At 42.9% G+C, this 13,359-nt stretch overlaps 1 non-coding gene across 1 annotated transcript; it reads left to right on the plus strand.

Moving 5' to 3' along the window:
* The first annotated feature begins 3,842 nt into the window (after nucleotides 1–3,842).
* On the plus strand, nucleotides 3,843–3,949 carry LOC141593320 (small nucleolar RNA R71). Its single transcript, XR_012521412.1, has one exon. It is a non-coding gene; the product is annotated as a small nucleolar RNA R71 (small nucleolar RNA).
* The last annotated feature ends 9,410 nt before the right edge of the window (nucleotides 3,950–13,359 follow it).

Genomic DNA, 13,359 nt, shown 5'->3' on the forward strand with positions numbered 1-13,359 from the left:
GTAGTGGCAACAGCAGGGGCCACTGACTCACTCAAGGACGGGCTGGAGGTGGTACTGGTAGAAGGCAAAGTACTAGACTCCATCCTGTGAACATAGGGTAAGGGGACACGATAAGAAACAGCGGCTAATAGTAGCTTAATCAGCACGAAAAACCAGCAGAAACAACATGTGAAACCCCCTACCAATCGAAAAATTTCGACTTACAGCATATAATTTCCAACAATTCCTCAAAATTTCGAATTACTGAAAGTAAAAGGCGATAGGGAATGGGAATAACAGTTAACAACAGTAACGATTAACAAGTAACTGAGGTTAATTAAAGCAATGCAGCATAATAACCGTCTGACAGTCGAAAAATTCGACTTAACAGCCCTAAACGCAATTTCTGTGCAAAGGTCCAGAGTAAACATGTCTAAGCATCGACAGGGGTGCGATATCAGTCAACAATCAGCAGCAATTTCGCGACAAAGATGTTAACTAGACAATTTACAGCAGCAAATACCAAAGTGACAGTCGAAAAATTCGACTGTCTTGAACCCATATCACAAAAATCATGGAGAATTCGAATTAATCATGCTACAGCAGCGAGGAATTGGGACTGATCATCAAGCAAGATAGATAAGGGCAATAAACACAATTAAAGTCGAAAAAATTCGACCAACATGGATTTTCGAACCCTAATTCCGATTTTTCCTCATAAATTTCAATATAATCGAAATCAAAATGCATAGAGGATGAAAGAATCACTTATATGATGATAGGAATCCTACAAACGCAATCAATCTTCAAATAAACAAGCAAGATAAGGCGATTTTTGATCGAAAAAATCGCAAACCCTAAAACCCTTTTAAAACCGAGAAAACGAACACAATCAAGGGGGAATTTAAGGGGTTTTGAAAGATTAATTGACAAACAACAATTTGTAGGAGGCGGATTTGGTTTTTGAGCAAGAAAAATGGGGATTTGGGGAAGCTTCTGATCGAAATTAGGGGTGTTAGACGAAATAAAGGAATAAAATGAAATTAGAACAAAAAAGAAAGAGTTTAAAGTAAACACTCCCTGCGTCCTATTCATTTTCACTCGATCGAGTGGTTTAAAACTACTCGATCGAGGACTTTGATGGTCCAGCTGCTTGGTCGAGTAGAATTTTACTCGATCGACCAGTTCCCCTTTTTGTTTTACTCGATCGACTGGAAAAAGCATTCGGTCGATCAATTTTTCACTCGATCGAGTACAAAAGTACTCGATCGAGCTCTTTTTTCGCGTAAGCTCTTGAATTTCGTCATTTCTTCCTTGGAATGCGTAAAACTTCCCCAAACCTGCATAAAAACATGTGCAAAAATTTCCCAAAATACCAAATACGCATAAGAACAGTCTATAGTCTTAAATCTATGCTAAAAACTGTCTAAAACTAATTGTCCTAATTAAAAGCAATAAAACAAATTCAACGAAAATTCAAAAATTATCTATTACAAAGTGTTACACAGGGCATTTCCCCGCTCAATTCCCAATACAATTCAGTAGCCCCTCGGTGGGCTCCTGACTGGAGGACGTCACCTCAGCAACATTGACTGTCCTCTTCAACTTCCATGAGCATGAATTATCACTTGAAACGGTAGGAAGGGAGTAGTTCGCATCCACATAAGCACGAACCTTCCTCGTCCTTGCTCCTTTATCACCAGCTGTAGCGTCATCATCTCCAATCTGATCGACTTTAATTGCACCATTTCCTTTGACAGCTCCTTCATTGCTTTCATCCGCACTGCATGAGAAGGAAAAGACGAACTTTCCTCCTTTTCGCTCTCTATCTGAGGCGGAGGGTTAACAATAGCAGCACAATTCTCCAAATTTTCATCTGGAGTGTCAATAATAGGATCAATAGAAGAGAGAGCATTGCAAGGCTGGGCTTGCATGGGAGCTCTCCGGAACTTAGACTGATGAAAAATCGGCTCCTCGTCCCCTACCCTCGAAAGGTCAAAGTCTTCCCCGACGTCTATAAATGCACGGGCGTGAGACAAAAATGGTCTCCCTAAAATGATAGGGGTGTGTGCATCTTCGGGGTTGTCTAAGACAACAAAATCAACGGGAATAAAGAACTTCCCGATCTGAACAGGTACGTCTTCTACTACACCTAGTGGCCGTGATAAACTACGGTCGGCCATCTGGACAGTCATGTTGGTACAACTCAGCTTTGTCAAACCAAATCTCTTAGCTAGAGACAATGGTAAGACACTCACGCTAGCGCCTAGATCGAATAACGCGTTATCAATCAGATGGATACCGATATGACAAGGGATCGAAAAACTACCCTGGATCCGATCGCTTAGGAGGTAACTTATTTTGAAATAGGGTGACCCCACCTCGATCAAAGCTACGGTCTCACTATCACTAATAGTCCTCTTACGCGATAAAATTTCTTTCATAAACTTTAAATAAGAGGGTACCTTTGTCGACAATTCGATGAACGGCACGGTGACTTCCAAGCTTTTCGAAGTTCGACAAATTTGCCGAATTGTTGATTGGCCTTTGTATTCTGCAGCCGCTTTGGGAAGGGAACCGTGATGGGTATCTCGAGTCCCTTGTTTCTCGCTTCCAATGTGTCTTCCGGTGCAAGTTCTGTATCCTTTGGACGCTTCTTACCTCTCGAACGAGGTCTTTCCGGTGATTCCTCGCTTAAACGAGCACTAGCAGGCTCTCGAATAAGCTTCCCGTCATCAATACTACTCGATCGACCAATATACCCATTCGATCGAGCAGTTTCTTCGTCAATATCACTCGATCGAGTAGAATTTTCACTAGATCGAGCAACTCTATTTTCTGCTTCACTCGATCGAGTAGATAAACTACTCGATCGACGATCTCTTCTGTTCACTCGATCGAGTGGAAAAACCACTCGATCGAGCACTTTCGTCTCCGATTCGCTCGATCGACCACCCGTAATCGATCGAGCACTTGCTTTGCCGTGAGCTTATTTTCTTCGACGAACACTTTCACCATCGCTTTTAGCCTTCCTCGGTCCGATTTCAACACTTCCGGTCCCTCATAAGAAAGACCGCTTCTTAATTTATCAGATTTACCGTCTCATGTGGATTCTTCTCATTTTGAGTCGGTTAATGACCCTGCTTTCTCGAGGATTGATTCGCGGCTAGTTGGGCAACTTGAGTTTCAAGTGCCTTAATAGACGCATCCTTCTGTTGATCACTCAACTGAAACTGCTTTGTAATGGATTGCAACATAGACTTTATCTCACTTATTTCACTCACCCCACCTGAAGATGATGCACCTTGATTAGAAGGAGTGAAAGAAGGAGGCTTCTAAAAGCCTTGTTGATTCTTGTGTGGAGGGACATACGGCTGCTGGCAAAAGTGCGGAGGAGGAGTAGGATTGAGCACATTTTGACTACTCCACCTCAAATTGGGATGGACGTTCGGCTCGTAATAAGTGTTTGTCTGCTTGTAATGTTGAAAGGCAGCACAAGACTCATAGGAGTTAGGACAATGATCTGAAACATGTCCCTCTCCTCCACATCTTTTGCAGACGAAAGGACCGTCTGACACAACATTGACATGATAAATCCCTCCTTCTGAAGCTCCTCCCAATTCGTACTTATCAAATCTCGCAGTGAGAGCTTCAAGTGCAGCTACAGAAGGAGATTCAGCACTCCTCCTTTGATTCCCTCTGGAATTCCCATACTCAGCTTTATGGGTGGCTAAGTCATCAATGATCTTCCACCCCTTAGTCTCTCCCATATTCTCAAAATCGGCCACTTTGGCAAGATCAAGATAGCCCTCTGATCGTCATACAGCCCATTGTAGAACTGATTGCATAGACTCCATTTTTCGAACCCATGGTGCGGAATGGTTCGCACCAACTTCTTGAAACGGACCCATGCCTCATGAAAGTTCTCATCAGGGCCCTGTTTAAAGCTCGTGATCTGAGCTCTAATGGCATTAGTCTTCGAGGCAGAGAAGTACTTCTTGTAAAATGCTAAAGCCGTGAATTCCGATCGATTATCCCATGAGCACTCGGTCCGGATCCCTATACCACTCCCTTGCAGCATCGCGGAGTGAGAAAATAAACATGGTTTCTTTTATCTGATCCGGGGTCACGCCAGTTGGTGGGGGTATGGAACAGCAATAATCAATGAAAGTCTCCACATGCTTGGCTGCATCTTCATTTGCAGCTCCCCCGAATTGGTTTCTCTCAACCAAATTGATGTAGGACGGCTTCGGCTCGAATTTTCTCGCCTCCCCTGGTAATGTAAATCCCTTATAGAGATTCGCAGTTGTCGGCTCAGAGTGACTGGCAATAGTTGCTTCTTCGGCCATTTCTAGAAAGTCCGGAGAAGTGACGGTCTCAGCTGATGAAGTAGAAATAGGAGATGAAGGTGGATCCTCCTCAAACAGAGCGTTCTCGTAGTAACTAGACAGAGTACTCAGCTCTTCCTCTGTCGGTAATATCCTAGATGATCGCCTCAACTCACGCAAAGTCTTCTCAATCTCAGGATTGATCGGTAGTAGTTCACCACCCTGTGACCTGCGCATAAGAAGAAACTACAAATAGAATATAAGAATAGTTTAAGGAACGGATGCCCCTTAAACTAAAAGAAAGACTAAAAATAAAACAACTAATAATTTAAACAATTGCCTCCCCGGCAACGGCGCCAAAATTTGACACGACTATCGTGTACCCTGTCAAAGATAAAACCTAACGGTCTCAACTAAAATGTAGTAGAGGCAGTCGAGTATTGAATCCACAGGGAGGCGGTGCAATTATCAGTTGCCTAATTCTAATCTTAAGGTAACAAATGGGGATTGTTGAATTGGTTGCTAAACTACGAGATTTAAAAGAAAGAGAAATAAAGTAAAGAGCAGTAAAAGCAAGGAAAAAAGATTGAACTATCAAGAGAGAAGGGACATGTCGGGAATTCGGTTCACTACGGTAGTCTAGTGACTCAGCTATAAATGATTCAGACGAATTATATGCGAGACGGATGTTGAAAGGTCCTTTCGGTCCACTTTCTATCCTAAATTACCACTAACTTAACTTTCATTCTCATTAGGGTAGTCTACTGTTCATAGCAGGCCTATTTAGTCCAATCTTTCGATCTAGGATTAATTTTAGCCAGATTAAAGGATGACATAGAAGCGTGCACTCAACTAAGTCGAATAAATACAATTAAATTGCTATGGTGACAGGGTCTCACAACTAATTCATCTAATTCATTCACTACATCGTCACATTTCTACCGCAGATCCCCTAATCCCAACATGGAAGGGGTTTAGCTACTCATATCGCTAATTAAACTAACAGCAATTAAATTCCCAGCAATAAACATTATGAAAAAAACAATAAATTGCATAAAAGAGAAATTAGGGCAGAAGAAATAATGAGACAAACAAAGAATTAAAGCAAACAAAAGGTTAGTTATTATTAAAGGAAGAGAAGGAATTACAATCAATGCGAATCCGGCGTAGAGAACAATCGAATCCGAGCAATAATAATCCCAAAACAAGGTTACAGTAAAGAAGAATGAAGTACGCAGTAAAAGTTTTGTGCAAACTGACTAGGATAAAAGCTAGATAGTCCTAATGACCTAGTAAAGCGTGCTTAAATAGCAAAGTAAATAAGTTTAGCGAAATAAACATTCACACGGGCTGATTAAAGCCCATAACCATCAAAACCACTCGATCGACCAAATCCTCAGCCAAAACTACTCGATCGACCAGAAAGTTACTCGATCGAGTAGATGGTCTTTCTGCAAGTTAAGGATCGAGTACAAAGTGCTCGATCGACCACTCTGGGACGTAGAAACCACTCGATCGAGTGGTAAAACAGCTCGATCGAGTACTTTGACTTCATTTCAGCTCAAGTCCTCGCCTAAATGCCTCGTAATGCGTGCCACGACGCTTCCAAATGCAAAGATCTCACTGAACAATCCCGTCTCCTCTAAATGCATGCAAAAAGGACGAAAAAGGGTGCGATTCCACTACTTTCGCGTTCATTTCTACAAAATGGACAAAACGAACCAAAGTAGCCAATTCGGGGCAAAATACTATAAAAACAGTATAAAAATGCATAGAAATACGTGCTGAAATAGGCTAAAAAGACTATATATTAGTCACGTATCAACAAACATGAGAAAGAGTTTACATGAGCTCTATTCTCTGCTTGTGCAAGCAGAGAAGGACATGGGATTGAGTGGGAGCACGAGGAAAGATGTGCTTGCGATAAATGTGAAGGGGAAGAAGCAGTTTAAGAGGAATACAGGTAAGAAGCCCGTACAGGTGGGGGGCAAAGGTAAAGATATTGTGAATATCTCTACCAAGCCCAAACCTAAGAAGGTAAATCCTCTTAAAGATACTTGTAATTATTGTAATAACAAGGGACATTGGAGGCATAATTGTACTAAGTACCTGGATGACGTTAAAGCTGGCGTTGTGAAGCCAACATGTAATTTCTCAACCAAATCTTTTGTGATAGAAATAAATTATGCTTCAAATACACATGGGGTATTAGATACTGGTTATGGTTCTCACTTGTGTAATCATTTGCAGGGCCTAAAAAGCATAAGAAAGCTAAACAAGGGTGATGTCGATCTCCGAATGGGAAACGGGTCTAAGGTAGCTGCCATCTCATTAGGAACTTATGTACTTAGTTTAGCTTCAGGAATGCAGTTGCATCTTAATAATTGTTATTTTTGTACGAACGCTATCTAGAAATATAATATCCGTATCTGTGTTAGACACAGAAGGGTTTTCTTTTGTAATTAAAGACAAGTGTTGTCCTTTTTCCCTTAATGGGATTGTATATAGCCAAGCTATTTCGATTAATGGAATTTATATTCTAGACACTTGCAATGATGTTTATCATTTAGATAATAAAAGACTCAAAACTGGTGATACCGATCTATCTTATTTATGGCATTGTCGATTAGGACATATCGACGAGAAACGCATTAAAAGACTAGTATCGACTGGTGTAATTAAACCTTTTGATTTCGAATCATTTGGTACATGCGAATCTTGTCTTCTTGGCAAGATGACTCCTTCACCTTTTCAAGGAAAAGGATCTCGAGCTAGTGAGTTATTGGGTTTAATACATACCGATGTGTGTGGTCTAATGACAGTCACTGCTAGAGGTAATTATGACTATTTCATTACTTTTACCGATGACATGAGTAGATATGGGTATATCTACTTAATGAGGTATAAAAGTGAAGCCTTTGACAAGTTCAAAGAATATCAGAATGAAGTAGAAAACCAATTAAATAAGAAGATTAAAACATTACGATCAGATCGTGGTGGTGAGTATTTAAGCAATGACTTTAGAGATCACCTTAAAAACTGTGGTATTGTATCTCAGTTAACTCCTCCTGGCACTCCACAATTAAATGGTGTGGCTAAGAGGAGGAATCGAACTTTATTAGATATGGCCCGATCTATGATGAGTCAAACTGAGTTACCAAAGTCATTCTGGGGTTTTGCCATTTTATCTGTTGTACGCTCACTTAATAAAAGTCCCACTAAAGCAACCGACAAAACCCCATATGAGATATGGAAAGGGAAGGTGCCAAGTTTGCGATACATAAAAGTATGGGGTTGTGATGCTTATGTGTAGATACCCAGTATCTGCTGAGACTCCAACAAACACCTGATGATTATCGGACTACAACATGTTTTGGAATCGCAGCGTTTGATCGACAGTTTGTGTACAACTTTACGTCGGAAAACTTAAAACGATTTCAAAAATAAAACATCTCAAAACATTTCAAAAATAACTGGAGTGTTTAATGCACGACGACGGGGTCGCAATGACACTAACTAGAGTCAAAACCGACACCGGACCAAAAACCGACTCAAAAATTCAAATCCCGACTCCAACAACGAGTCAAACCGAGTCAACCACAAAAAACAAACATTTCAAACCTTCTATGCTAAGATTTCCCGGATTTATGTTTGGTCAAGTACCAAACATATGACTACAAATCCTAGGATAGAACAAATCATGATTGCGTTTGTTGTGAAAGCGACAACACAGCTCGAAGACCCGCGACGTGGCTCGCGCCTCTTTGAGCAGCCCAGGTGGCCACGTCGCTCAAAACTCACACAACCACTCATTCTCCTATAAATACCCCTCAAATGCCACCCATTTGAGACTTACGCGAGTGTCCGCCCCCTCTTTTCTCCCTTAAAATTCTCGACTCGACTTCTTAAGTCACAATCCGACGCGTATTTACGACCTACCGATCGTAAACACGAGCCTTACACATTGTTTGGTACCGTCATCGTGCATTAAATCACTTGACCGACCACTTCGACCACTACACCATCACTAAACTTTTAAAACACTCTTTTACTTACCAAAACGGTTTTAAACCGAGTTTTTTCCGATCAAACGAGTTGTTACACTTACATCGGTCACTCGCCATAACCAAACATGTAAGTATGAGGGTTTAAAAATCCTCTTTCATTATGTTTTCATTTGTTTCATGACTCTAACATGCTAAAACATGCATAACATGAACCAAAACATGGAATAAACGAGCCAAAACTGATTTTTGGTCTGAGGCAGAAGCCCCTTAGGTCGCCAACTGGCTCGCGCCTAAATGGGGTATTCAGACCAGAAATCAACCGTGTTTGTTCTCGTCATTTCCCTTAATCCATTTTTCATATTTGTAATCGGTTTTCACCATTTCAAGTATTTTCGAACCATTTTTATTTCATTGCACATGTTTTAACCATAAAGCATTTTTCACCCTTGGTTCTTCATACCATGACGGTTAAATCCGTGTTTCGGTGATAATATTTGGTTAATGACATTTATAAGGTATTTTAAAGCCTTTTATTTCATTTCTTCACATTTCCAAACAAATATATTAGTCACCAACACAAAATCATCCTTGGTTCTACATACCATGCCGGATTTTAACCCGGGTACGATGATGAGTATCGACTAATTACATTTAAAATGGACTTAAAACAATTAGTCCATAATCATTTTTCAAAACTATTCATGTCAAGTTTGTCAAATCGAACCCGACACCGAATATTATCAAATAATGATGATTATTCGAGTCTAGTTCTTCAAATCAACAAATGCGGTCTAAACGACCCTTTCAAATCAAACCGGGTTCAAATACCCATTTTTAACACGTTTTATAACGTTTTCTAAATAGTCAGAACACGGCATACAACCGTTGGCTAACCCGCGCCTAAACAGGCTCTCCATTTCTCATTTTCAAAACCAGAGGGAGGCCCCTTACACCGCCGGCTGGCTCGCGCCTCTCATAGCCGTCTGGTACAGGGCCTGTTCCTTTCCAGCATTAGTCTAGGACGATCCCGACTCCGGTTAACCCGGATATAGGACGGATCAGATGACTATTCGTTTGTTCAAAACCATATTTGCAAAATGCCTTACTAAGACAAATGGATCATGTTATGCACCCTAAACCTAATACGGTAAATGGATGTTTAATTTCCGTCTTGCATGCAAATCAACCATTAATCCAACGCGACATCTTATACTTGATACTTGGATTAAATCAACTGACTTAAAAAGCTCTCACATGTTAGGTTTAAATCATTGGATGCGCATTCATGCATTTAAACCGTTTTATCAACTTTTGCATTCAACCAACCAAGATCGATCAGTAGAGGCCGCTAAACGCGGGCGGGATTGGGTGTCTGATTAAAGGGTTTCCCAATACGTACCTTCACCTCTTACTCAGAAACTTTGGATAGTGGACGACCTTATCTAGGGCGTACGAGAGTCATTCTAGAGATAGGATGCTAAAGAGGGACGATTTCCTTATCTTTAGTACCTATGTCAAACGCTGCTTTGTGCTTCGATTTGACCGAGGTATAAAGTGGAATTCGAACGGGTTCCAGGCATCCCACAAATGCTTGGTGGCGACTCCGAACATCTCTAATCGTTTCGAGACCCTTACCAAGACGAAACCGACCGATCTAAAACGATCCGGTCGAAAGCACCTTTACGCCGCCGAGCGTGGCTTTCAAAAAAGACCGCTGCCATTGTCCACAGATCGGGTGGCATACGCAGTGGGCCCATGTCCACAGATTGGCGACTTCACTGGGATAACTAGGACACTTACGTCTTTGTGATCCCTAGATGGTGAGACTCGAACGAGGTCTTGGTTGGAATGCATTAATTGATATTACGGTCACGGTCGGGTTTCCTTGTCCGGGCCCACAACCTAACCCTTTTCGACCGATTAGCTCGTTTCGTCGGCGTGAGTTTTCTCATCCCCGCATTTCGAATCCCGATTGAGTCAAGCATACCATTGACGATACACATTTCTGTTTCGTCAAAGAGCTTTCATCACTTTCGAGCACGAGGCTAGGGCACCCTCCTTACACATTTTGTTTGGATTGGTATCCCTCTCGCAAATCGGGGTTTGATTGCTTGGTGTGTAACCCACCCTTCTAAGCCAAAACCCGTGTCAGCAGGATGCATAATATAATGAACTGTGAGTGCTTATGTGATATCTGATCATAAGTCCTTCCGTGTTGTTTTCAAACTTTCAAAAACACCCTTTTCGCGCCGTTATAATGGCCATTTCAAACCTCGGTCTTTCGCCGACCGATGCACGCCTTTCTAGGCCGTCGTAATGACGATTTTCAAACCCGGTTTTGTATAACCATTTCAACACGCCTTTCTAGGCCGTCGTAATGACGATTTTCAAACCCGGTTTTGTATAACCATTTCAACACGCCTTTCTAGGCCGTCGTAATGACGATTTTCAAACCCGATTTTGTATAACCATTTCAACACGCCTTTCTAGGCCGTCGTAATGACGATTTTCAAACCCGGTTTTGTATAACCATTTCAACACGCCTTTCTAGGCCGTCGTAATGACGATTTTTCAAACCCGGTTTTGTATAACCATTTCAAATCACCTTTTTACGCCGTTATAATCGCCGCGTCTAGACACGGATTTTGACCCGTTTCGCGCCGACAATGGCTTTCTTTCAAAACCCGAGAAAAGCACACACCCTTTTCTCGAGACACTTTCGGATCCCGAGGACCATACACCGTCCTCGAAACCTTTTCAAACATTTCAAACTCGATTTTCAAAACATACAATTTTGAATTTCAAAACCGTCTTGGGAAGCAACACACTGTTTTCCGAGCCGACTCAAACTCAAACCGTCTTTTGCAAATAAACTTAAGACAACCCCTTTCAACTGATCGACTTGCGGAGATCTTTATCTTCGGAAGCCGCCCATTAAAGCGACTAATGAATCTTTTTGAAAATTTCTATTTTCGAAAACTTCAGTCCACCATTCCAATTCCGCCTCGTGTCTAACGAGTCAAAGCAAACGTACGTATGGGTCTTTACTTATGAGTCGTCTCACCACGAGACCCATCCAATGGCGTCGCGCCGTCATGATTGGACTCGTGTCAAAGGTTCGGTCAAACACCGTCATGTCATAAATCGAGTCAGCACCGAGGGACCACATACGGTCACCCCATCTTGTTGAGTCGATCTTTGTCTCGTCCTCTGTGTTGTCTGCGTTCAGTCTTGGAACCGTGTCGGATTGAGTTGTAATGTGAGCCGTTTGTCTGCCTCAGAGCCATGGCCCCGTCTTCAACTTCATCTGTCAACCACAACAACAATGATAACAACAGAGATGTCACAACTGATCAGCTAGCCAGCCTGCTTACCGCCCTTAAGGTCACCCTGGATCGCGTCGAGACCCGTATCGACGCCTTGGAGAACATGGAAATTGGGGAACATAATACCCCACCTCTGACTAAAACTGAGAAGAGACTGAAACTCTTGGAAGAACAGCTCCTAGCCCGGGGTAACAATATCCACCTTGAAAATAACCGAAGGTTCGAACCTGTTGGGGACCAATTTATTCGACAACTTCACCCCGATGATGTGCCTAAGTTCAAGGGAGTGGAGGACCCACTCAATCACATCCGCGCTTTCAAAGACTACATGGCCATTAAGGGGGTCAAACAGGAGCTTTTTACCAGGATCTTCCCATCCTCTATGGAGCCGATTCCTCGCCAATGGTACTACTCCTTGGACCCGAAAAACCTTACCACTTGGGAGGAGATCGCAGTTGAGTTTGCCAAACAGTATGCCGACAACGTCGAGATCCAGGCCAACACCCGTACTCTCGAGGTGCTAACCCAAAACGACAAGGAAGGATTCACCGAGTTCCTAACCCGTTGGAGGAGGGTGAGTACTCGGTTGGTCGATGGCCGAGTGAATCAATTCCGGTGGAAAAATTTGTCAACAACCTCCGCCCGGTTTATGCCAACCTCTGCGAGGTATCGAACATCAAAACTTTTCAAGATCTGCGGATTCGGGACACGTATTGAGGACGACCTCCGAAAGGGTGTCTTAGCAAAGACCACCGGCGGGGGTTATCAAGGATCCACCTCAACCGGATCTCGCCCTTACGGTCCGACAAACAAGATTGATGAGGTTAACCTCGTCGAACCATCTCGCCAAGAAAACCGAACGCCCCCACGCAGTGTTCACCAACATAGGGTCGACTTATGCAAGTGCCTTGAAAAGGCTCATGGACCAAGGAAGTTACAACGATCGGGCCCACCCGGACCCGGCCGACGCCAAGAAGTCCCGATTTTGGAACCCCAACGCCTACTGCCAGTATCATCGAGGGAAAGGGCATGATACCGAAAATTGATTCAAACTCAAGCACCTCATTCAAGACATGATTGAGAAGGGAGATTTGCCTATACCCCCACCAACTAAGCCGGACAACAAGACGAATCCCCTGGGAATTCACGCCATCTCTGACGATGAGCCGACCCTAGACTGCTCTCATCTCATCTTGCCGATTGACGACAAGGTAAATGTTCCGGAAAAGGATCCTTCAGACGGAGTGTTTGTTCAGTGCTGCCACCATGCTCACTATGTTTCAGCAAGTTGAAGAGGCCATAGCCAGCCTCTCTGAGAGAATCATCCGACTCGACGACGCCTACCGTCGACTCATATTCAATCCCCCAACACCGCGTCCGAGGGAGAATTCCCCAAGCATTCAAAACTACCCGCCCCAGGATGGATTGCTCCCGCAACCATTCTTGCATAGACCTCACGAAAATCACCCTCAAAATAACTACCCTCAAAATAACTACCCCCATAAAAATCGCCCTCACAAAAATATTCCCCACAAGAACTACCCACCGAGGAATACCCCTCCAAGGTATCCTCGAGACCCTGAAATTAACGGCATATGGCAGGATGATGTTGAGGATGTCTATGTCATCCCGGGGAAGGAAAAGCGGACGAAGGAAATCTGACATCTCACCCGGTCCGGACGTCCCTATCAGAATCCGAGCAACCCAGCGGTCGTTCCA

This window comes from Silene latifolia, chromosome 7 (assembly GCF_048544455.1).
Source record: "Silene latifolia isolate original U9 population chromosome 7, ASM4854445v1, whole genome shotgun sequence".
In the NCBI taxonomy this organism is placed as follows: domain Eukaryota; kingdom Viridiplantae; phylum Streptophyta; class Magnoliopsida; order Caryophyllales; family Caryophyllaceae; genus Silene; species Silene latifolia.